The sequence below is a fragment of the Sapajus apella genome, unplaced genomic scaffold (genome assembly GCF_009761245.1).
Source record: "Sapajus apella isolate SASKATOON/1434 unplaced genomic scaffold, GSC_monkey_1.0 scaffold63, whole genome shotgun sequence".
Lineage (NCBI taxonomy): Eukaryota > Metazoa > Chordata > Mammalia > Primates > Cebidae > Sapajus > Sapajus apella.
In genome coordinates this window covers 1,924,627-1,949,164 of record NW_022437003.1, presented here as the reverse complement: position 1 = coordinate 1,949,164, position 24,538 = coordinate 1,924,627, and the positions used below count along the sequence as shown (strand labels likewise).

The following is a 24,538-nucleotide window of genomic DNA, read 5'->3' as shown; positions in this document are numbered from 1 at the left end:
GAGGCAGCTGTGTGTTTTCATGTGTCTCTTGGCTTTGGATGAATTGTCACAGAAGTTGTGTCTGATCTAGAAGTAATATAACTTAGTAGCATTTCTGCAAGGCAGAAAGTGGAAAGGGGAACCTAATATTTTGAGATTGTACATAAGGTGGCAATATATTATGAAATATATATTAGCAGGCTGAAGAGACATAGAGATGGAAAAATAAATGAATGTAGACAGAGTAATTTGCACCAATGGAGGAGTTGGTAACCATTGAAACAATATAAATATAATCAAAACAGTATTTTGAAAGATTTTAGGTTTTGTTTTGAAGAAAATGCTTCATTTCATCATTTGAAGTGGCACCACCTCTCAAGGTATATCAAAAATTTATTAGGCAGTTATGTTATATATAATATTTAATTGCAACAACATGAAAATAATAAATGTATTCCAGTACCTGACATGTGGCATGTTAATTCTTAATCAAAACTCCTAAAGGCTATTTTTTAATTTTCTCTTTTACTTTGGATGTTATACAGTCTCTATTTTTAACAACTTTGTTTTTAATTTCCTGATTTTACATATACAAAATGAATCACCATAATGCAAGTAAGAGTTTAGTCTATAAACATGAATAAAAATATGAGCAGAAATATGCTGTGTGAAATAAAATAGCAAGCTATTTTAAATCTAAGTTCTCACCTAAAAATATCAATTATTACAAGACATTTTTGTTTAAATAAAAAGCAAAAATAACCACCAGTGGTTTTCTTTTCAGTGCAAATCCATGAGGACATCAAGGCCCTGATTTCTGGGTTAGTTCTGACGATTTCAAAAGTGAAATAAAAAGACCTTTGCCCTTGCAGAATGTTTTTTTCTAAGTCTTACCCCAGTAACTCACTCAAAATGAAAAACAGACTTTAGGGCTGCTTTAGCATTATTTTAAGCTACATTACTGCATACCAGTGAATTTTGTTTTGCTTTGGTTTTGCTGTAGCATAAATTAACAAGGTGTCAAATGAACATTGTGACCCCATTTTTATCTCCAGCAGACTAAATTCAGAGCTGAGAACAGGGCTGCCTTCTGCAGCTCAGCAAAACTGTACGTGGAAAATTTCACAAGCTCAGCTGGTTCTTGGGGACAGCAAATCTCCGGTATCCTGACGATCATCTGGTAAGAACATTTCCACACTTTGTGACTCACGCGGGCCTTGATCTCACGGTGCTTTCGCTGCCCACTAATCATATTTGAAACCTGTGCTTCCTCTGCCGAGTGTGGAGAATCTACCATAAAGAAAGTGCCCTTTCAGCTGTAGTTTTTCTCCAGGCAGCACTACCCTGATTTTGGAAAGAGCTCAGCTCTTCAACTCCCCTGGGCACATAGAACAGCAGAGTGGAAGAGTGGAAACTGCCAAAATGCTAATCATGGAAAAAAAAAAATAACAAGATCCAGATGGGACAAAATGGACATATTTCATTTATCCTGGGAAACTCTACAGTGTATCATTTGAGATGCATAATACACCCAGCCTTGGCCCTTTATAAACAAACTCTACAGAGGCATATGCCGCAAGATTATAAACAGAGTTGGCCATAAATTTGATAGGACCATACATTCAGCTTTGCACACATGGTTATGGCTTATTCAGCGGGATCCGGAGGCTACAGTCTGTTCCCTTGGCTGCTAATCAATTCTTTAATCTCAGCTCACCCAAAGGGGCAGAATCCCAGAGGACCAATTCACCCTAATGAAACTCAGAGGCATTTAATACCAAAAGAAACTGTAGCTGACTTTGACTTGGCCCATGCCTGTGCTAGGAAACCATGTTTATGATGCCAAGGTTTTTGAAGGGCTAGAAAAGCTATTCTTACCCTTTAGTGGGCAAAAGTGGGTTACTTTAAAAAGCAGAGATTCCTTGGTTTCCAGTTCTGGCTCTCAACTTCAGTCCATCTCTACTAATTCAGTAGATTTGGGCCTGAGTATTACATCCACCTTTGAACAAGTACTTCAGGTGACTCGGAACTAGTGGTTCTAGAAAACACACTTGGAGAAACATTGAAATAGATCAATTATTAGGAAACTGCTTTTATGGGTGTAGAAGATATTTTTAAGAGTCATTCCATTAGCTTTATTCAGGAAGGAAACTGTCTTCCATTCTGAAAGAGTAGCATAAATGTAAGGTGATAAGGCTGTGATCGACCTCTTCATCAGAATCCCAATGATGTTTTCCAAACTATTATATGTATTAACTAGCACTTTGCACACAGAAGGATTTTAATAACTAATTTTTGATATCTTATGTGCCCTGCTTCACCCCTATATTCCCTACCCTGTGGCTTCTTTGTAGTTGAATTGTTTGTATGGTAATTCCCAGAATCACCTTTTCTCTGTCCCTACAGGAAAGAGCGGTGGACCATGAGAAATCCCAGCTCAGAGTAAGTTAGCTAAAGATCTAACTTCATGAAAATTACTTCATCACTCCCTTCTAGATAAATCATTCTGAAACTCAAGGGCTATGTAAAATTGCACGCAATTTAAAGATAGGGTGGGGGAAATACAAGGAATTTGAAGTTCCAACAAGCTTAGATCTGTGAGTCAGTGGCCCTTGGTGGCAATGGACTCAGAAGGGCGGGGTCTAACCGGTGGGTGAAGGTATAGAGGCTACACCACACACTCTTCCCCAGGAGAACTCAGAACAGGTGGATGAGATGGAAGCAAGGAAATGGCCCTCATCTTCACATGATTTGTTTTAGTCTTGGCTTTGCCTCTTCATTAACTTATAATTTAATTTTTGTTTTTGTCAAAGATGGATTCACGTCCTTTTAATGTGCCTGGCATGTATTATGTTTTGGACTTATAAAAGGCATTGCCTACTTATTTGCCTTCTGTTTTCTTGGCTCTTGGCTCTTCAATCCTATGGACTTCCCACAACAGTGACTATAAGAATGCCAGGACCACGTAGGTGCCTATGTCCCATCTGTATGGAACTCTCTAGAAGCCTCAGCAAACAGAGTGTAATGATCATATGGAACTATGACGTATCCTGTCAACTTTTCTCTGCTTTAGCTTTTTTAAAAAAATTTCTGTTACCTGTTATGGCTCATTATAGTAAAGTCATAGATGAGTCATGACTCATCTTCATAAATCTTGATATCCTCATCCAGAATAGAGTTCATAATTGAGACAGCAATCTTTTCAGGTCCTTTTCTAAGGCCTTGAAATCAAACCGTCAAAAGTTCTATAGTGTAAGAAATAATGTATTTTAACTTTTCCATACATTAGGTAACTTCTGCTTTGGGCCCTACTTACTCTTTGGTGGGAAAAGTAAATTATGTCAACAAATTACTTTATCTACTTCCACTTTCTCAGCATGGCATCTATATTCCAGGGGCTTTCATGGTGCCATGCTTGGGGATTAAGAGCATCTGATTCTTGGTTATCGTCATTGCAGGCCGGTGTCTTTTCAGCCGTATTTCATCTTGTCTGCTCCCTAGACTTCAACTCATACAGGGTCCTGAGAGATATAAATATCCCTTGCTTCTGAGTATAGAAGTTCTCCAGTTCTAGCTCTCTGACAATTGTAATTTTCCACCTAAACATTCCCAGGCAGTGGGAATGTTTAGCTGCTTTCATTTCCTAGGCTGGGAACTGAGACACACTGTGGACTCCCAGGGCGATCAAAGGTCCTTGAACAATTTTTTATTCTTCTAGGGTGCACAGGAAATCTTTCAGAATAACACATGGAACTTGCCAGTTTCTTAGAATGTTCTCTGTGGCTGGTAGACATACTGCTTATGTGCTTTTATTTCCATACCAATCCAGGAGTTCTAATTCTTCGGGAGAGTGAGCTTGGGGAGAGGGGTAAGGTACAGGAACTTTTTAAATACATTTTCTTCCTACTCTTTCTCTTATTCTTCCTATTTAGAAAATTTTATCTACAAAATATTATTCTGATTTTGTATTCTTGTATCTTTTCAAATCTATTTTGTTCCTGGATAATAGCTTTGTTGTTGTTGTTGTTGTTGTTGTTTCTGAAATTCAAAACCAGAACTTGTTTGTTGCAGTCTTCAGCATGATATCTTTCCTAAGACAATGGTGGCAGAATACCTGTGTTCTAGTTGGTTGGAGTCAGATTGAAGGGGGAGGTGGGGGAAGATAAGAGGTACAGAAATAGTAGAAAAACCATATTGGCTAATAAATCAAAATATTTTCTCACTACCCTATTTGTGATCTCATCTGAACATATTTTTAGGTTTACAGGAAAAGCGCAAAGAATGGTAGAGTTGATGGGATGGGGGTCAATAAGTGTATGACCCAAATTAATGAATCGGATTTTTTAAATGTGCTTTGAATTTAGGCTTTCATTCCATTTCCATAAACAAATTATATCTAATTTCACAGAGGCATAAACTACAAGAAATGTTGAACAGACTGGATCATAAATACAAGAAAAAGTGCTTTGTTTTGGAAATTTCGAAGTTTAAAGGTGTATAAATGACACGTAAATACCAGTCATGACTCTTTGTCATCAGCATTGGTCTTAGTTTGTGGTCTCCTAATTCATTTTGGTCCAAGGCATCACAATTTATTTTCTTTGGAAATACTTTTTTCATCTAAATTCCTAAAGTCGGAGAAGCCTAGGGTTCCATTTCCTCCTTAATGAATCTGCTAGGGGTGAGCACGAGGTTGGCAATGCATTGGGTGTAACAGAAGATGCAACTCCTGGCATGAGAGAGAAAACAAGAGCTGAGACCTGGCCTGAGTTACCCAAAGCTAAGGATAAGAAAATGGAAGCAATTATATCAAGAAAATAAGCCTCCCATTTCATCTTCTATTTTAGGCACATTAAAATTAGAAAGGGAAATTCTAAGACTTACTATATAATTTTGATTTTTGCTCCTAAAACTTTCAGGTAGCTGGATACCTGAAAATTATTGATATGTATGACTAAAGTAAGTATTTATCTTTATAGAATATATATATAATTGTGTGTGTGTGTGTATATATATATATATATATATATATACACACACAGACACTGAATAGTATACATACTAAATAGTATAATGTGTCTATATACTTAGTGTTATTTTTATATACTTATATATACTTACACTTATTTACTGTGGGTATATATATATATAAAGTTTAAATACACACACACACACACACACACACACACACACACACACACTTACTATTACTTGCTATCTGTTACATACCAGCATTTATACTTAGATGGAGTTTACATACAGATTTTGACAGTACTCTTAAGCAACCCCATTCTTGGAATACTTTTTTATAGAACATGAGTGTCCAAAATATATATATATTTTTGTTCTTGGAGGTAAGAAGGAAGGAAAAAAGGAAATTAAACTGTGTTGTATACTATAACTACATGAAAGGCATTAACATTCATACTTTCAGTAAATATTTATTTACTGCAGTATGCACCACACATTTTTGGGAGAGGTTATTGTATTAGTTCGTTTTCACCCTGCTATAAAATACTGCGTGAGACTGGGTAATTATATAGGAAAGAGGTTTAATTGACTTACAGTTTCTCATGGCTGGGGGAAACCTCAGGAAACTTACAATCATGGTGGAGGGCAAAGGGAAAGTGAAGCACCTTTTTCCACAAGGTGTCAGGAAGGAGAAATGCCAAGCAAAGGGGGACAAGTCCCTTATAAAACCATTAGATCTCGTGAGAATTCACTCACTATCGTGAAAACAGCACAGGGGATGGGGGAAATTATCAATGACTCAATTACCTCAACCTGGTCTCCTTAACACATGGGGATTATGAGGATTATGGAGATTACAACTCAAGATGAGATTTGGATGGGGACATAAAGCCTAACCGTATCAGTTATTAAGTATACACTGGTGAGCAAAAATAGGTATAGTCCTTGCTCTCACTGAATTTACAGTCTTGTAATAAAAGTTCAGTCAAATTGTCTTGCAAGTTAAACATAAAATTATATGTGTGGGAAATGTAGGGAAGGAGGAGACATGGGGCTATATGTTCTATAACAAGCTTGTCCATGGCCCGTGGGTCACATGCAGCCTAGGATGGCTTTGAATGTGGCCTAACACAAACTCATAAACTTTCTTAGTACATTATGAGATTTGTTCGTGATTTTCTTTTTAGCTCATCTGCTATTGTTAGTGGTAGTATATTTAATATGTGGCCAAAGATAATTATTCTTCCAATGTGACCCAGGGAAGCCAAAACATTGGACACCCCATTCTGTAATAAAGAGTGGGGTTGCTTGAGACTAATGCCAAAATCTATATGTAAACTTCATCTAAGCGTAAATACTGCATGTAACAAATAACAAGTGATAACAGTAATAGTAATAATAAAATAATTTGGAGTATTTTCAACTACTGTACTGATTCTCTTAAGGCTTAACTGCCAGCTACCCTGTTCTCTTCCCAGGAATATTCTAGATCACCCCACTCTAGAACACACCATAATCCAATAATGAATGCCTTGATTTTGAGCACACTGGGGTCTCTAGGACACTGATTCAGTGGCTGGCATGCATTTTGATTGGTTGTTCCCCATGCCATACTTGTTAAATATTTGTATGTCATCCTTGCCATATAGAAAAGTTTAAGATAAAATTTTCTGAAGGGCCATTATCACTACTAAGCAGAAAAGCTAAAGTTTCTAAAGAGCGAAGCTATAATTAGGCCTTACCTTGGAAAGTTGTGTGGTAGGAAGAGTACATTGGGAAAATAAATACGCACAGGCCTTCTTGTGTGAAGGATGAGAGCACATAGATCTGCAGAATAATTAGGTCAGTGTGGCTAAAACACACAGAGGAATATGAAATATGATGCAATGTGGCTTGAAAGCAGATGGGAGTCTTATAAGCCCCTAAAAGTCATGCACATTTTTTGTATCTTGAGAGAAAGAAAACACAATAAAAGGATTTGTGTAATGGTTGGTGTGACGGTCAATTTCCTGTGTTGCCTGGGCCATGAGGTGCCTAAATATTTGGTTAAATGTTATTCTAGGTGTGTCTTTAGGGTGTTTTGGATGAGACCATTATTTGAATTGGTAGATTGAATAAATCAGGAAAGCCCTTGTTATAAGTAAGAGGAGATTCCTCTTCCTGGTTGCTTTGAGCTAAGACATTGGTCTTTTCCTGCCTTGAGACTTCAACTGAAACATGAGGTCTTTTGGAGCCTGGAGCCTGCTAGCTTTTGGAATGGAGCTACACCATCAGCTCTCCTGGGTCTCCAGCTTGCTGGCTGCAGATGTTGGGTCTTCTCAGCCTTCATAATCACATATCCTTTTTCTCTTTCTCTCTCTGTCTTTCTCTCTGTCTCATTTTCTACTTGTTCTGTTTGTCTGCAGAACTCTAACCCAGGTGGCATAATGAAGTTGGATTTGGTAAACAGCTTTGACTAGAGTAGAGAATAAAGTAATGGAAATAGAGTGAAACAAAAGATTGGTAGGAGGCTAATGAGGTATGAATACGAGTTGTTTAGTCTACAGCCGTAGTTCTAAATGGGAGTAGCATCTATTCAGGGACAATATTAGAAATTTATGAGAATGTTTTGTTCCATTTGTTCTTTTTACAGAGGAGTGGCTAGTGCCACTTACTGTTTGGTGAGGTCCAGTCCTCCTAGGCATGTTTTGCAATGTGCAGGACACTCAGACTTAAAGGGAGAATTGTCTGTGTCTCACGAACTTTAAAGTGTTTCACTCAAAAGCAGAGACGTAAATCAAAATTTAAAAAAATTACCTAAAACCTAGTTACCTTTACATAAACACAGTATTTTTGGGTGACTTATAACACATTGAATATTCAAGGAATGTGCACCTACTATGTGAGTGGAGAGATGATTATATCAGGTTGGTACAGTTTTTGTTATTACTTTTAAGAGCAAAAACTGCAGTTACTTTTGCACCAACCTAACACTTCAGTTTGAGTAATTACTATGTGCTGTTGCCATTTTGGAAAATCATACCACTGAAGGTAGTGCTGTTCATGGTATCTGAGTCTAGTACAATTGACCTGTGTGCCTTTGTAGCTGTCACATTCACACAGATTATTTATGTAGGTTAAAACCTCTGACAATATTGTTACGTCTTCTGGTCGAGCCAAACCTGATATTTTCATACTGAAATACAAACTAATTTAATGTAATTCATTTTCTTTATGTGCATATTTCATATTACAGCTAAATATTTTGGTTTTATTTTGAAATTTCATATGTAAGTTTGCTTATATCATTTATGCATTTTCTTTTTAATATATGAAAGGATATATTACAAAACATTTGCTATAAAAAAAGGCACTGGTCTGAGACAGTTGGGATTCACTAGCGTTGATTCAAGTTTCCATCAGTAGAAATAGAAAAAAATGGATAGAGTTCAAGGATATTTAAGAGGTGAAATGAAGGAGGGGTGCTGAGTGCTAGACATGAGGGTGGGAAGAGGTGCTGAGTGCTATCAAGGAAGAGTCAGAGAACTCATAGATGATGGCTTGTACAAATTAGTGGATGAAAGAGTCATTTACTGGGTTAAGGAATCCTAGAAGAGGACCCAGGTGGGGAAGACAACATGAATTCAGTTTTGGTGCACATGCCTATGAAGTCAGATAGGATATATGGGACTAAGATTAGGGAAGAAGTTTGGGCTAGTGATATAAATTTGAGTCATCACATTTGGCAGAGGTTAACGTGACAGTAAAGAGGAGATTCCACATCTCATGTACATTTCAGCCTTCGGGACTCCCAGCACTTAATGATGCCTTACATTAAATTCTCCTCACAATATGTTAGAGAGGTGTTACTTACTAGTCCCATTTTATGGTTGAAAAAATTAATACTGATAAAGATTACTCTGGCTAAAGTCACCAAGGAAGAAGATACCAGAGCTGGAAATTATGGATTGATTAAACAAAGTCCAAGATCATTTTTCATGCTTTTTAAATATATCACTGAACAAATAAAATCTCTCTCTCAGGAAATGTGTACTGTGAGAGGCCTGTATGATAAACAGTAAACATTATTGTTGGGAGATCATTCTTCATGGGTCTTTCATGTGCACACCTTGCAGACAAGACACCGACTGCCCTTTTTCTGGCCAATTGTACAAGAATAATTGTACAGTGAACAGCCTTGAAAGATAGATAGTATCTCCCTCTAGAGGGAGAGTAGAAATGTTTATTGCCCGCTGCGAAAGAATCAGGTTTCCTAAGCTCAGAGTTCGTCTCGTGTAACATGGCAATACTGTGGGAGTGCAGGCATCTCTCTGGCCCACCCACCTCACCCCCATGATACTTGAGGCAAGGGAAACTGATGCAAACATGGTGATGTCCATCCAGCTTGCTGTGTCATACATAATAAAATGTTTTGTCTCTGACTAAGTGTGATGATTAATACTGAGAGTCAATTTCATTGGATTGAGAGATACAGAGTATTAATCCTGGGTGTATCTTTGTGGTTGCTGGCCAAAGAGATTAACATTTAATTCATTGGGCTGGGGAAGGAAGACCCACCCTTAATTTGGTGGGGACAGTCTAATCACTTACCATCTAATATAAAACAGGCAGAAAAACATGAAAAGAAGAAACTGGCCTAGCCTCCCAGACTACACCTTTCTTCCCTGCTGGATGCTTCCTTCCCTCGAACATCAGACTCCAAGTTCTTCAGTTTTGGGGCTCATACTGGCTCTCCTTGATGGTTAGCTTGCAGATAGCTTATTGTGGGATGTTGTGATCATGTAAATGAGTACTTAATAAACTCCCTTTATATATATACATATACATATATATGTGTGTGTATGTGTGTGTGTGTGTATGTGTGTGTGTGTGTGTGTATTAGTCAGTGTTCCCTTAGAAGGTCACAAATAATATATCCTATATATATTGTGGGATGTTGTGATAATGTAAATGAATATTTAATAAACTCCATTTATATACATATACAACTAGATGTATTAGTCAATGTTCTCTTAGAAGGACAGAACTAATATATCCTATTATATAGCTAAGGACAGAACTAATATATCCTGTAGTATATCCTATTAGTTCTGTCCTTCTAAGAGAACACAGACTAATACACCTAGTTTTACATTTTATAGCAGCATCCATGAAATTGCAATAGTTTCATTTGTTGGCTTTCAAGTGGAGTAAAAGCTTGAAAATTCTTGACAATAAAACAATATGCTAAATATATAGTATGCTAGAAAATGATAAGAGCTAAAGGAAAAAAGTGAGAGAGAGAACATTGTAAGGGGAAACAGGCATCTCAAGGTGGGATTGAGTGTTCTAATTTTAAGTAGCCTAATTAGATGTTTTCCATTAAGAGGTAAGTAAAGAGTTGAAGGACTTGGAGAGGTTGCTGTGCAAATAGAGAGGGGAAGAACATCCCAAGCAGAGAAGTCAATGCAAGTATCCTAAAACCATAGGAAGTTCATAAAGGGAAGAAGAATGGGAGGTGAGACCAGAGAAACAATGGGGAGGCCACCTCAGAAAAGCCTCATGTAGAGCGTTTGAAGATGTTGTTTTAATTCTGAGTAAAATGTAGTTACTGTCCAGTAGCAGAGTTAGATGATCTGACTAACGTGTTAAAAGAATCACATTTGCTACTCTGCTAAGATTACATAATAGGGAAGAAAATGGTAGAGCAGAGAGCCTATTTAGGAGACATTTTTTACTGCATTGGCCAAAGGTTTTATTGTATTGTTCACCTACAGATACTTTGATGAGGGTAAGACATTTCTGCTCTTTAAGAAGTTGTTGTTATTATTATTACTGGAATATTTGTTCCATAATCCTCAACACAGATTGTGTTTAAAATCCCCTTTTCTTAAACTATGCAAAATTCAATGTCATCAGTGTTCAAAAGCAATGACCATTTTTCTGAATTTTTTTTTTTTAATTGTACTTTAGGTTCTGGGATACATGTGCAGGTCATGCAGGATTGTTGCATAGGTACATACATGGCAAGGTGGTTTGCTGCCTCCATCCCCCCATCACCTATATCTAGCCCCCTCCCTCTCTGCCACCACAACTGGCCCCAGCGTGTGATGCTCCCTTCCCTATGTCCATGTGTTCTCATTGTTCAACACCCGCCTGTGAGTGAGAACATGCAGTGTTGGGTTTTCTGTTCTTGTGTCAGTTTGTGGAAAATGTTGGTTTCCAGATTCATCCATGTCCTTGCAAAGGACACAAACTCATCATTTTTCATGGCTGCATAGTATTCCATGGTGTATATGTGCCACATTTTTGTTGTATAGTCTATCATTGATGGGCATTTGGGTTGGTTCCAGGTCTTTGCTATTGTAAACGGTGCCACAACAAACATACGTGTGCATGTGTCTTTATAATGGAACAATTTATAATCCTTTGGGCATATACTCAGTAATGGGATTGCAGGGTTAAATGAAATTTCTATTTCTAGATCCTTGAGGAATCACCACACTGTCTTCCACAATGGTTGAACTAATTTACACTCCCACCAACAGTGTAAAAGCGTTCCTATTTTTTCTCTACATCCTCTCCAGCATCTGTTGTCTCTTGATTTTTTAATGGTTGCCCTTCTAATTGGTGTGAGATGGTATCTCAGTGTGGTTTTGATTTGCATTTCTCTAATGACCAATGATGATGAGCATTTTTTCATATGTTTGTTAGCTACAAGTGTCTGTTCATATTCTTTGCCCACTTTAGAATGGGTTTGTTTGTTTTTTTCTTGTAAATCTGTTTTGATTCTTTGTAGATTCTGGTTATTAGCCCTTTGTCAGTTGGATAGATTGCAAAAATTTTTTCTGATGGTGTTGGTTGTTGGTTAGCTCTAATGATTGTTTTGCTGTACAGAAGCTCCGAAGTGTAATTAGATCCCATTTGTCAATGTTGGCTTTTTTTGCCATTGTTTTTGGTGTTTTAGCCATGAAGTCCTTGCCCATGCCTATGTCCTGAATGGTTTTGCCTAGATTTTCTTCTAGGGTTTTTATGGTGTTATGTCTTATGTTTAAGTCTTTAATCCATCTGGAGTTAATTTTAGTGTAAGGTATCAGGAAGGGGTCCAGTTTCTGCTTTCTGCACATTGTTAGACATTTTTCCCAACAACATTTATTAAACAGGGAATCCTTTCCCCATTGCTTGTTTTTGTCAGGTTTGTCAAAGATCAGATAATTGTAGATGTGTGGTGTTGCTTCTGAGGCGTCTATTCTGTTCCATTGATCTATGTCTTTGTTTTGGTACCAGTACCATGCTGTTTTGATTACTGTAGGCTTGTAGTACTGAATTCTTAAATTATGTCATGATATTCAAGAAACGGTAAGCTTAGAGGTGACACAGACCAACAGCTTTGATAAGGGTGATGATAGATACTAAAGAAATCAACAAAACAAAAACAGCATTTATCAACCAAGTTAGTATTAACTATATGAGGTTATATCATGCCTTTATTAAAATACTAACTACTTTGAGATGCTAATAGACAACATTAACTCAGCAGGTGCAACAGATGATTGTAAACAAGGGAATTATTTTAATACAATCTACTCTTCATTTTTTGCTTATTCAGAGACAATAGGATTTGAATTCCATTTGTGTGTATTGGCACCTGCAACATTATCTTTTCTAAATACCGCAAAATAGATTTCTTACACTACTCTAACCAGGAAACTTCATTATGATATCTCTGAGTAGCTTGAGAAGAAATGATGTTTGTCACTGCATCAGCACTCTAACAGCCTCTAAATAGGTGGTTTACTGACTAATTTGAACCAGAATTTCATCTCAGTCTTACAGCAGAGTTTGGATAAAATGGTAATTGATATTAAATCTGTGCATGTTCTAAATGCAAGTCCGACTTTATCACAGAGGCTGAGCAGGTGGCCACCTCCCAACTGCAAAACATTACTAGGAATGAAATGCAAAATGACCGGTGTGTGAGTCAAAGAATGGGATTTGGAAAGAGTAGGCAATTTACAGTTTGCCTAGGGTAAGCAAAAATTCCACAGTCAGCTGCTGACTACATGGATTAGAAAATTCAAACATTTTCAGGTTAGGGAGAGAGAAGAATTTGCAAATGAACTGACAATGGATTTAACAGGTTTTAGCCTGAGGTCACTTAAAATTTTGAACACTACTTGCTTAGGAAATGGAGGCAATCTGGAAGCAAGCATTAGAACTGGATCACCTTTGCTGCACCTTACAGACCCTTGGGTTCACTGACTGTCCAAATGAGTCTTGACTATTTCAGCATATTTCTAATTGGGTCACAAAAATAAGCACACTTTCTCCAAGAAAACATTGTATACACACAGCAGGTTCACACAAATCAAATATTCTGTTTTCTGTCTTCAGTTATTCAAAATATTGAAATGTGCCATACTCATGGCACAATGAAAATATTCAAGCTACAAGGTGAAACACATTCAAATACAGCTTAAAATGTCTATTCACTGAGTGTATATTTCACCCAGAAATATATCCATTTAAATATTAATAAAACAAACTGGTTGTTCAGCATTATGTTTGAGAGCCTTTTTCAAACTATATTGGCAGCTATGAACTATACATTTATCACAGTTGTGCTATTATGAGTGAACATTCTACTCAAGTGATTCAATGAGGAGAGACTCCAGTGCAGTTTTGTCTTGGCTGAGCTTGGGTCCCTCCCCAGAAGAACATGATAATGTACTTTCCACCTCTAAAGCCAGGGAACTATGTGCTGACCCACACATGGCCAGAGCTGCAAGATCTGGTAAAAATAATCCTCAATACACAATATCATAAAGATTTCCATTTTCATTAATAACGCTTTTTCCAATAAAGGAGTTACGTCCTTTTAACTTCAAGCAGAGTAATTATTTTTGGCCAAGCAAGAACAGGATGCCTTAGGTTTGAGTAGAGAAAATTTACAGAGATCAGCTTTGCAAGGTGAGGGGAGGCCGTCAGGGACTCTTCACCAGAAGGAAAGCCCTGTTAATCTTTCTGTCATCTACCATGTCGTAGGAGGAAGTGAACGGTGGAGGGAAGTGTTTTGGATAGGATGCAGGGTACTTCCATTGTAGCCGAGGTTGCTGAGAAGTCAAAGGAGCTCATGTCTGAGAGTCTTATTTTCTCAGAAAATTTGGAGGCAAAGCAGTTTGCTAGCAGTGAAGTAAGCAATGGGAAAGTCTTAGGTTTAAAATAAGAATTGAGAATTTAGCATAGTGAAAACAGAGAATGAGATAGCAACTGTAAAAGGCAAATACGGTAAGATTTCAGGGAAGAATTAATGAACTAGGTAGGTTTCCTTTGTTTTTTTTTTGCAAAAAAAATAGACGTACTATTGCAAAAGAAGACATCTTCAGAAACATAGTCTTTTAAGGTAATTATTTTGGGGGATAGACATCATTTATATGTATGAATATTAACACTTTTAGAAAATTGCTTTATTATATCTTATGAAAATGCACATTGGTGGTTACACAAATATACATGTGATAAAATGGCATAGAATAGTAGAACTATCAGTCATGTTATCACAACATCAAATTCCTGGTTTTGAATTATACTATAATTCTATAGGATGTAATGGTTTTGGTGAAAGTAGATGAAGGGATGCATGTATTACCTTGCAACTTGTTGTGAACTCATGTTTATTACAACATAGAGTAAAAATGAAAAAACAAGCCTCTTCACAAAGATGAGCATATGTTTTGGTGTAATCTGCAAGAGAACATAAGCGATGAGGGAAAACTGTAAATTAACATCACTGTTTCTAAGCTTTCCATCAACCATTATAAAAACAAATACTGAAATTATATTAAAAATGAGAACACTAAGTTGCATATTAAAAATATGGTACCAGGCTTTTGGTGGATGTCCTTTCACAATTGTTGCCAAAGGAAGCACATTGCCCTACTTTTATTAAAAGATATTTACTTTATACATCACAAATCATGTAACAAGGAAGGGCCTGTATCAGCCTTTAATTGATTAGAAAGGAATTGAGAATGTTATTTCAAGTATATAGGGTACAAAAGAACATATGAATTGTTGCCTGAATACCAAAACCAACTATCGATTACTAACTACAGTTTGTGTTTTTGAACACGAGAAAAGCCCAGCAGGTATAACTGAACAGCAAAGAAATCTCAAGTCATCTTGCTATAGCCAGTTCCCTCCAACTGTAAACAAGTGAAGAAAGCTGAAAAAATGATGTCACCAAGACTTGACCTTAGCATCGTCAACTTTACACAATAAGCCTGGAATAATAACACTAATGAGAAACTTACATATAAATATTTTAAAATTTAAGTCTTCTAGAATATGACCGAAAATATTTCTTTTGTTTATGTTGGATGGTTAGCTAAATTTAGCTTTCATTATTAGTATTGCTTCAGACATGATCAGTAAAATACTGTTCTATTTTTACACATTTTACATATTTTAGAGTGTGTGATGTTTTTTCTAAGTACTGAAATACTCTCTAGAGTAATAGATGCAAAATGGTTAAGTTGTCCCAAAGAACCAATGGTTGGAGGGAATGTTTCAATAATCTAAAAATATAACTCATTTAAATTCATTTTTCTAATTATTTTTAAAACCTTCAAAAATTGAAAATTATAATGGTTTCTTAAGTACTTTCTCACCCGTCAGTTTGATGCACGTTTCCTGAGTCAGACATTTAGTGCCTCCAGATGTGCTGAGCTGGCGAGGTTGTCAGGTGTCATTTTATTCTTGGTTTTCTGATTTTGAGAGAGAGGAAGCTACCATGAGGAACAGCTGGAATGTCAACAGATGTAATTGCTGATAAATTACCCAACAGTGTGCATATTTCTATGAAGTGGCATGAAAGCTGGAAGGATTCCAAAGTGTAATGTTAAAAGAAAAACCAAACAAAGACTAAACTTATGTTGATCATAGAATGAAATAGTAAAGTGGTTTTATGGTTTGTAACAGTATTTATACACAATAAATCCACTTTCTAGGACCTCCTTCTTGAACTTTAGACTCATAAATGCAATACCTGTTCACCCTAGCCACTTTGATTTCTTTCTAACAGATGCATTCAACTAAACCTTTCTGAAACAGATCCCCTGATTTTCACCCCCAAACTTGCTCTGCCTGTTTCAGCTGATGGCAAGTCAGTCATTCAGGGTAGAATCTTGGGTCATTCTTGCTTCTTTTCTTCCTCTCGCATTCAGCGTCCAGTTCTACTAGGCCATTTTGCTGGTTCTCCCTTCAGATATTTTTAAAAACCCTACCATTTCTCAGCATCGCCATCATTCCCTTTAGTCCCAGCCACCATTTTTTCTTGCTGGATTGCTGCAATAGCCTCTAAGTGTCTCCCTGCCCCACCCTGAACATTCCTATAATTTTTTCTCAACACCTCAGCCAGATTTATACTTCCACTTCTTCTCATGTGTTATAGTAGTTACTGTTTCCACTCCTAAGTCAAAGTTCTCCCTATGTCTTTCAGCATCCTACAAAGTTTGATATCTCTGTTCCCTAGCTTTCCCTCAGTGAGTTCCCTCAACCCGAGCCGTACTGGATTCCTCCTGAGGTCCCAGGTCTTTGCAGGCGCTGTTCTCTTTGCCTACAAAGCTCTTTGCCGTGATACCCACACGAAAACTCCTTCATCTACTTCAAGTGTATCCTCAATTTTGTTCAGCTAAGTCTTTCCAGGTCACCCTATTAAAAACTTAAGAAAGTACCAAGTATTTGTGAGGAATTAGAGCAATTTTGAAAAATGTAAAATGATTTAACCACATTAGAACACAGTTCTATGTGTGCCAAACACAGTTCCAGTTTGGCAGTTTTTAATAGAGTCACCCAAACACTAACTGTATTTCCCAGAAATTTCACTCATTAGTTATACACTCTATGTAAATAAAAAGTACACCCACAAAAGAAGTGAATGTTTATAGATTTATTTATAACAGCCAAAATCTGGAAATCACTTAAATACCCATCATTAGAGGAATGGATAAGCACATTTAAATATATTCATATAACAGAAAAATAATTGAGTAATATGAGCAATGAATTAATAACAATTACAAATAACATGAATGAATCTCAAAAGAATTAGGCCAAAGAATTCATGCTGAAAAAGCACAGAATAAATAATTTCATTTGTATGATGTTCTAAATAAACAAAAGTAATCTATAGTGAAAAAATGCACAATAGCAGTATTGTTACTCTGGCCTTGGAAAATATCACCTGCAAAGAGAGATGAGAAAAATTTCAGTGATGAGGGACATATTTCCATCTTGATTGTGGTAGTAATTACAATGGGTATATATATGTGTGTGTGTGTGTGTGTGTGTCATAACTTGTTGATTTTCAAAAGGAAAAATAAACTAACTAATTTTTTATCATGCTCCATGAAACTAAGAACTCCAAAGAATCAATAACATATTTATCACATTATCGGAACCGATGACATTGATATAAAAATTGATACTGAAAAGATAGTTTCTGAAAATCCAATAAAATTAGGAAATGAAATGTATACATTTGTTATTAATTTAATATTTATTTTACTAATTTATTGTTGAATTTAATGTATATACTATGAAATAAATTGAACTAAGGCAGTTAACAGTTTAGATATTATAAAATGTTTGCTCATATACAACAATAAATATATTACACATTTAAAAACCCGTGTATCGCCACAAAGATTGTTCTTAGAGATAAATGTATTAGCTATCAATGTATTTATTTTATGACAGAAAGATCAAAATAAGTTTTCAAAATTTCTCAACTTGCATTTTGAAAATTTGAAGATAGTAAAAGAAAGGAAATAACAAACTTAAGAACAGACTTAATTAGCAAAAATATATAGATAACCAACAAATTCAAAATTGGCACTTTGAAATACAAATATAATAGACACATCTCCCATAATGTTCATCAGGAAAAGAAGGTTCAAATGTATTGCAATGGGACAGATATAGTAAATATTAAAACGAAACAGGAAAGTATATTTAATAATTTAGTTTCAATAAATTTTTAAAACTTCATAAAATAAAGTTGTTTAAAATTACTGGTATTTAATTAAGATACATAGAAATTAACATATTATAAATACTAAAAGAGAAGAAAATTTTAAAATAAAAAAAAATCAGATATCAAAAATCCCCTCCTACCTCTTGAAAAGAAACAGTTTCACAAATCTATGAAGCATCAAGTAATTTATATTTTAAGCAAAAAGTCAAACTGGAAAGGATTGTCCATTTTTAAATAATTAGGTATTCCCACTAAAATAGATAGAAAAATTAATAAAACCCAGATAAACTGAGTCCATTAGAATATTAAAATTGTGAAGTTTTAAAAAAAATGGAAAATAATTAAGCAAGAAAATATGGTTAATATTATTATCCAAAGTTAACAGATTTTAAAAAGGAAGAACATATAATCCCCTAAATAACTATACAGGATAGTCAATGCTTAATCATTACTGAAAAAAGTCTTAGCAAACTAGAGCTAGAAGAGATTGTCGGTAACTTGATAAGAGGAAAATTCCAAAAACCTGCAATAAATATCATATTTTATGCTGATAGAGTAAGAAATTCCCACTTAGGTCCAATCAAAACAAGGGTGTTTAGTACTTCTACCACCATTCAGCATTGTACTGGTGGTCCCAGGCAATTACGTAAGAGAAGAAATAGAAAAGAGGCATCAACATCAATTGTTTAAAAATCAATGAATAATCTATTGGAGAGTATACACATAAATTATTAGAACAAATAAGAGCTCAGTAAGGTTACTATATCAAAGAGCATTACGCAAATATCAGTAGGTTTCCAGTGTACCTACAATGAACCATTAGAGAATATAATGTAAAATATATTATTTAAAATAATGATAACAAAAGTAACAAGTGCAATAAAGATTGTTTCTAGGCTGAGCATGGTGGCTCACGACTATAATCCCAGCACTTTTAGAGGCTGAGGCGAGCGGATCATGAGGTCAGGAGATCAAGACCATCCTGGCTAACGTGGTGAAACCCCATCTCTACAAAAATACAAAAAATTAGCTGGGCGTGGTGGCGGGCACCTGTAGTTTTAGCTACTCGGGAGGCTGAGGCAGGGGAATCGTTTGAAACCAGGAAGCGGAGGTTGCGGTGAGCTGAGACTGCACCACTGCACTTTAGCCTGGCAACAGAGCAAGAATCCGTCTCAAAAAAAAAAAAAAAAAAAAGATTGTTTCTAAAAGTAATAAAAACTAAAAATATCTGCTTTGAAAATCTAAATGTATGGAGGGAATTGTAAAATATTACTAAAATACATTTTAAAAATTGTCACCTGGAGAGCTAGTCTATGACTGTAAATATTAAGAATCAGTATCAGACATACATCAATTCTTCACAAATAACCTACACATTATAATTTATTATTAATCCATAAATAATGAAAGATGTGTGTGTATATATAAACACACAAATATACAACCAAGATTTGAATATGTTCTATTTTTCCTGGAATCTAAAATTCAGAGAAAAAAATAAAAAACAACCTGATACCATCTCATATTCACAAGTTGACCATGATTAAAATGCTTCACCATAATGCTACAGCAATGTGGCAAGGATATAACTGCTTAAAGCGAATAACAGAGAAAAACATTTTAAAGCCATTTGGTAAAGATAAAAATAGGTCTAGACAAAAACCTAGAATTTTTCTTTTACATAAATAGTGCAAGAAGTTCTGTATGTAGCAGGCTTGTGTATATGGGAATGTCAGCTTCCCCATTGTTATTAATAGCACAAAACAAAAGAAACACAACAGAAAATAAAACTTGGAAAAATCCTATGTACTCATAAATAAGTTATAATAAAAATAAATAGCAAAAAAATACTACTAGAAAGCAGATTATATGAATAAACTAGAGCTATACAAATTAAATAGAATAGATTTTGAAAACAATGCAAAAAAGCAGGTTGTAGAAAGATTGAAAATATGCATGAATGTATTAAAACATAAGTTAATGATGTATTTTGTAAATGATTACATATGTGTGTAGTACACATGTAAAAACATAATCTGGAGGAAAACAAAATTTATGACAGCAGTTGCCTCTATCTAGAGAAGAAAGGAGTGAAAAAGTTGGTCTATATAAGAAACTAAAGAACTATCAATTCCTTCTTTAATATTCTATGTTATAAAATCAGGCTCAGAATAAAAGATGACAATGTAAACACATATCATACTAAGTTGAAGAGTAGATGCTTATAACTCAGACTATTCTCTTTGCCTTTTATGGTAATGTTTTACACTTTTCTAAAGAAGTAATTATTAAATTAATTAATTAAAGATCTAATTAGCATCCATCGACACATACTCATTTACTGAGATATTTTAGTAAGGCAATGATACTCTTCCTGAAACTAACAAATGGACATTTCAAATTTATAGCTAATTGTTGAATAGCTAAATTTGAGTAATAAAAATTACAAACTTCAATGCGCAAAAGACACTCTTAAGAGATTGAAAAGACAACCCAGAGTATGAGAGAAAATATCTGCAAATCATATATCTGGTAAGAAACTTGTCTCCAAAATATAAAAATTACTCTTAGAATTCAATAATAACAAGACAAAAAAACTTGAATTAAAATTGAGCAAAAGAACTGAACAGATATTTCTCCAATGAATATATACAAATACCTAATAAGCACAGGAAAAAATGCTTGGCCTTGTTAGACATCAGGGAAATGCAAATCAAAATCACGATGAGATACTGCTTCACATACACTAGGATGGCTAGAATAAAATAGCCAGATAATAACAAGTGTTTGACAAGGATATGGAAAAACCCGAACACTTGTACAGTACCAGTTGGAATGTAAAATGGTGCAGCCACTTAGCAAATCAGTCTGGCTGATCTTTAAATGGTTATACATAAAGTTACCATATGTCATAACAATTCCATTCCTAGGTTCATACCCAAGAGAATTGAAATCCTATATCCACACAAATATTTGCAAATTAATATCTGTAGCAGCATTATTTATAATAGCCAAATGTGGAAATAACTCAAGTGTCCATCAATGGATGAATGAATGGATAAACAAAAAATGGTATATCCATAAAATGGAATTTTTTTTTAAGACATGAAAAGGAATGAGGTATTGATACATGCTACAATATGGATGAACCACAGAAACCTTGTACAAGGGGAAAGAAGCCTGTCACAACAGACCACATACTATACAATTCCATTTATATAAAATGTCCAGAATAGACAAATATATTGACATAGAAAGGAGGTAAGTGGCTGTTTAGGGCTAGAGGAATTGGAGGAACAAAGTAGTTAATGGCTAAAAAGTACAAGGTTTATTTTTGATGTTATGTAAATGTTCCAGCATTGACTGTAGTAATGGTCTCACATACTTATGAATACACTGAAAATCATTACGTTTTACTATTTATTTATTTATTTAGGGACAGAGTCTGGCTCTGTCACCCAGGTTGGAGTGCAGTGGCGCGATCTCAGCTTATTGCAACCTCTGCCTCCAGGGTTCAAGCAATTCTCCTGCCTCAAGCTCCTGAGTAGTTGGGACTACAGGCGCCTGCCACCACGCCTGGCCAACTTTTTGTATTTGTAGTAGTTACATGGTTTCACCTTGTTGGCCAGGCTGATCTTGAACTCCTGACCTCAAGTGATCCACCCACTTTGACCTCCCAAAGTGCTGGGATTACAGGCATGAGCTACTGTGCTCAGCCAAATTATAACTTTTAAATGAGTGAAATGCACAGTGTGTGAATTTATCTCAATAAAGCTATCACCAAAAAGCAGTAATATTCCATTAGTTCATTAAAAACAGTTCATTTGTTTTAAAAACTTAGAAAACCTATATGTGAATTACACCTGAATTGTACCTGATCACAATGCTGAAGTGCTTCCTGTCATTATATAAAAGCTGATGTTTTATACACCCCAACCATCAGCAAAATATCGTTACTACTGCATCTCCTGTTTCTGAGCTGACAACACAGCGGCCGCTGCTTGATTACACATTACACTTTGGTTGCAGTTGTTTTCTTTTTGCTTTTTCTTGAGTTATCACAAGATTGTTTATAGAAGTTACAAGACCTGTGCAATAAAAACAGCCATTCAAACTTTCCATTCTCAGTAAGAAATTAATGTATGCTTAGCCTTTTATTGTTATTTTTGCTCATATTTGGCTTATAGTCTTTCAGACAAATCTATTTCCAGTTTGTCTTGATTATATTATTGCAACCCATTATCCCTTCTTATATTTTCATTTAAATAGAAAATCTTGTTTTAAGATAGTTAATTGGGCCTCCTTACCCTTTTCTTCATCATATTAAAATTAAAGGCACAACTTAAAAAAATCTATGAATCAACATTAACATATGATTGTTTAGCTTTCAACCAATCAAATGAATGTCTTCCTTCAATATGTGAGAGCTCATATGTGTCAGTCCCTTTGGGGCTTGAATACATTAAAGGAAGAAACGGATAGGTGGATAAACGGATGGGGACAGAGAAAGAGAGTTCTGGTTAAAGGAAGAATGATAAAGAGGTAAGAAAGGCTATCGCATTTAGAGGTTCGATGAGGCCTCTCAAATTGCCAAAGCAGCACAGCCTAGTAAAAGTGGGACTGAACTCAAGGTCAGGAGCCTTTGACCTTGGATGATCAAGTTTCAGATCTCAGCTTCACCTTACAATGAGATGGCTGATTTTCAACTTTTCAAATTCTGATTCCATTATCAGCACTGGCCTGTCAAAAACAACCTCAGAAAAATCACATTACTTCTATCAGTTCATGTGAAAGTGTGTCTACATCACCACATGTTGGATTGATAGATTTTTGGTTTAAAGATTTCCTATTATGAAATTAACCAGGCCAATAAAATTTGATGACTATAAACAGCAATGCTTATATCTTTCTCTATTCTGTTCTAAACTGTTGCCAAACTTAACTTCTATTTCTTCTTTATGTATTCATTTTCATTTTTTTAGAGACAGGGTCTTGCTCTGTGTCTGTCACCCAGGCTGGAGTGCAATGGCACAATCATAGCTCACTGCAACCTCAAACGCCTGGGCTGGAGTGATCTTTCCAGCCTTTTAAGTCGTGGGTATTACCAGGTGTGAGACACTATGCCTAGCTAATTAAAAAAAAAAAAATTAGAAGTGGATTGTTGCTGAGGCTGTTCTCTAGCTCCTGGCCTCAAGTGATCCTCTTGCTTCAGCATCATAAGTAACTGGGATTACAGGTGAAGCCTGTGCCTGGCTCTACTTCTTATATCAAGATTTCTTAGCTTGCCTATTTGTGAAAATTTTAATTATCTGTTGGTATTTCTATGTAGGATCACTTATTCATTCAATACACTTTTTTAGTACTTTCTGTGTGTCAGGCATTTATCTAGGGTCAGAAATGCCTAGCAAATATTAACAAAGCAAAGAAATCCACATGTTTCTTGGAGCGTACAATTTTACTAGAAAGAGAGAAATATTAAGCAAATGTATCCATAAAACGTATAGCATATTAGATTGCAATAATATATATGGATAAAAATAAAACTGAAAATGGGAATGGGAATTGCTATAAATATAGGTAGTGATTGTATTAGAGTGGCCAGCAAATCCTAGGAAAGTGGTGACATCTGAGTAGAATTCTGTAGGAGGTGAGGAAATGAAATATGGGTGTGTGTAGATCAAGTACTTTCCAGGTAGAGGGGAGGGCAACGGTGGAGACTTTGAGGCCAGAGCATTCTTAGATGGGAAGAGTTGGAGGAAGGTGTCAGAGGACAATATCAGAGAGATGGCGGGGTCGCATCAGGTAGGGCTTCATAGGCTATTTCTAGGATTCAAATTTTTACCCTCAGCAAGGCAGGGAGTTATGAGAGGGTTTTGAGCAGATGAACTGAGTGATTGTATTTAACCTCTGAAAAGGATCGTACACTTGCTAGGTGAGCAAGGACTGGCAGAGGGAAATCGGGTGAAAGGCTATTGTCGTAATCCAGGTAAAAGAGGATAATGTCTTGAACCAAGAGTGGAGATAATAAAAAGTCCATTTTTGGATCTTTGTGATTGTAGAACTAATAATTTTTTGTTGTTGAATTTGATGTTGGGTGTAAATCAAAGAGGAGTCAAAGATGATATCAAGATTTTTGGTTAAAGAAAAAATGATTTTTTAAAAATTAAGACAGAGGAAGGAGATCTTATCAGGAACAGCTTTGGGACTGAAGGTCAGGAGCACAGTTTCAGAGATGTTAACTCAGAGAACATTACTAGACTTCCAATGGAGATATTGAATTGACTTTGGAAATGGGGTCTCATACAGATGTCAAAGATAGCCACAACGATTTAGGAGTTAGAGCTTATCAAAGATATGTAAAACTTTGATGCAAGAAGCACTTCTAGGAATGAGCTCTGGAACATGCCAACATTTTAAGGTTTTGGAAATGGGAGAAGTCAGAAAAGGAGGAAGATCAGGAGAGCAGGGCCTCAAGAGCCAAGTGGGCAAGCACTAGCCATATCTAAAAGCTGTAGCAGTTCAACAAGAGCTGGAATACAAACTGGTTTTTCAGCAATGTGACTTTGACACAAG

General features: G+C 35.7%; 1 long non-coding RNA gene across 1 annotated transcript in view; it reads left to right on the top strand.

The window, feature by feature from the left end:
* The first annotated feature begins 928 nt into the window (after positions 1-928).
* The window catches only part of LOC116529728, a 41,791-nt gene continuing 18,181 nt past the window's right edge, over positions 929-24,538 (top strand). Inside the window, exon 1 of the long non-coding RNA XR_004259633.1 lies at positions 929-1,159. This is a non-coding gene — a long non-coding RNA (uncharacterized LOC116529728). The remainder of the gene's footprint in view (positions 1,160-24,538) is intronic.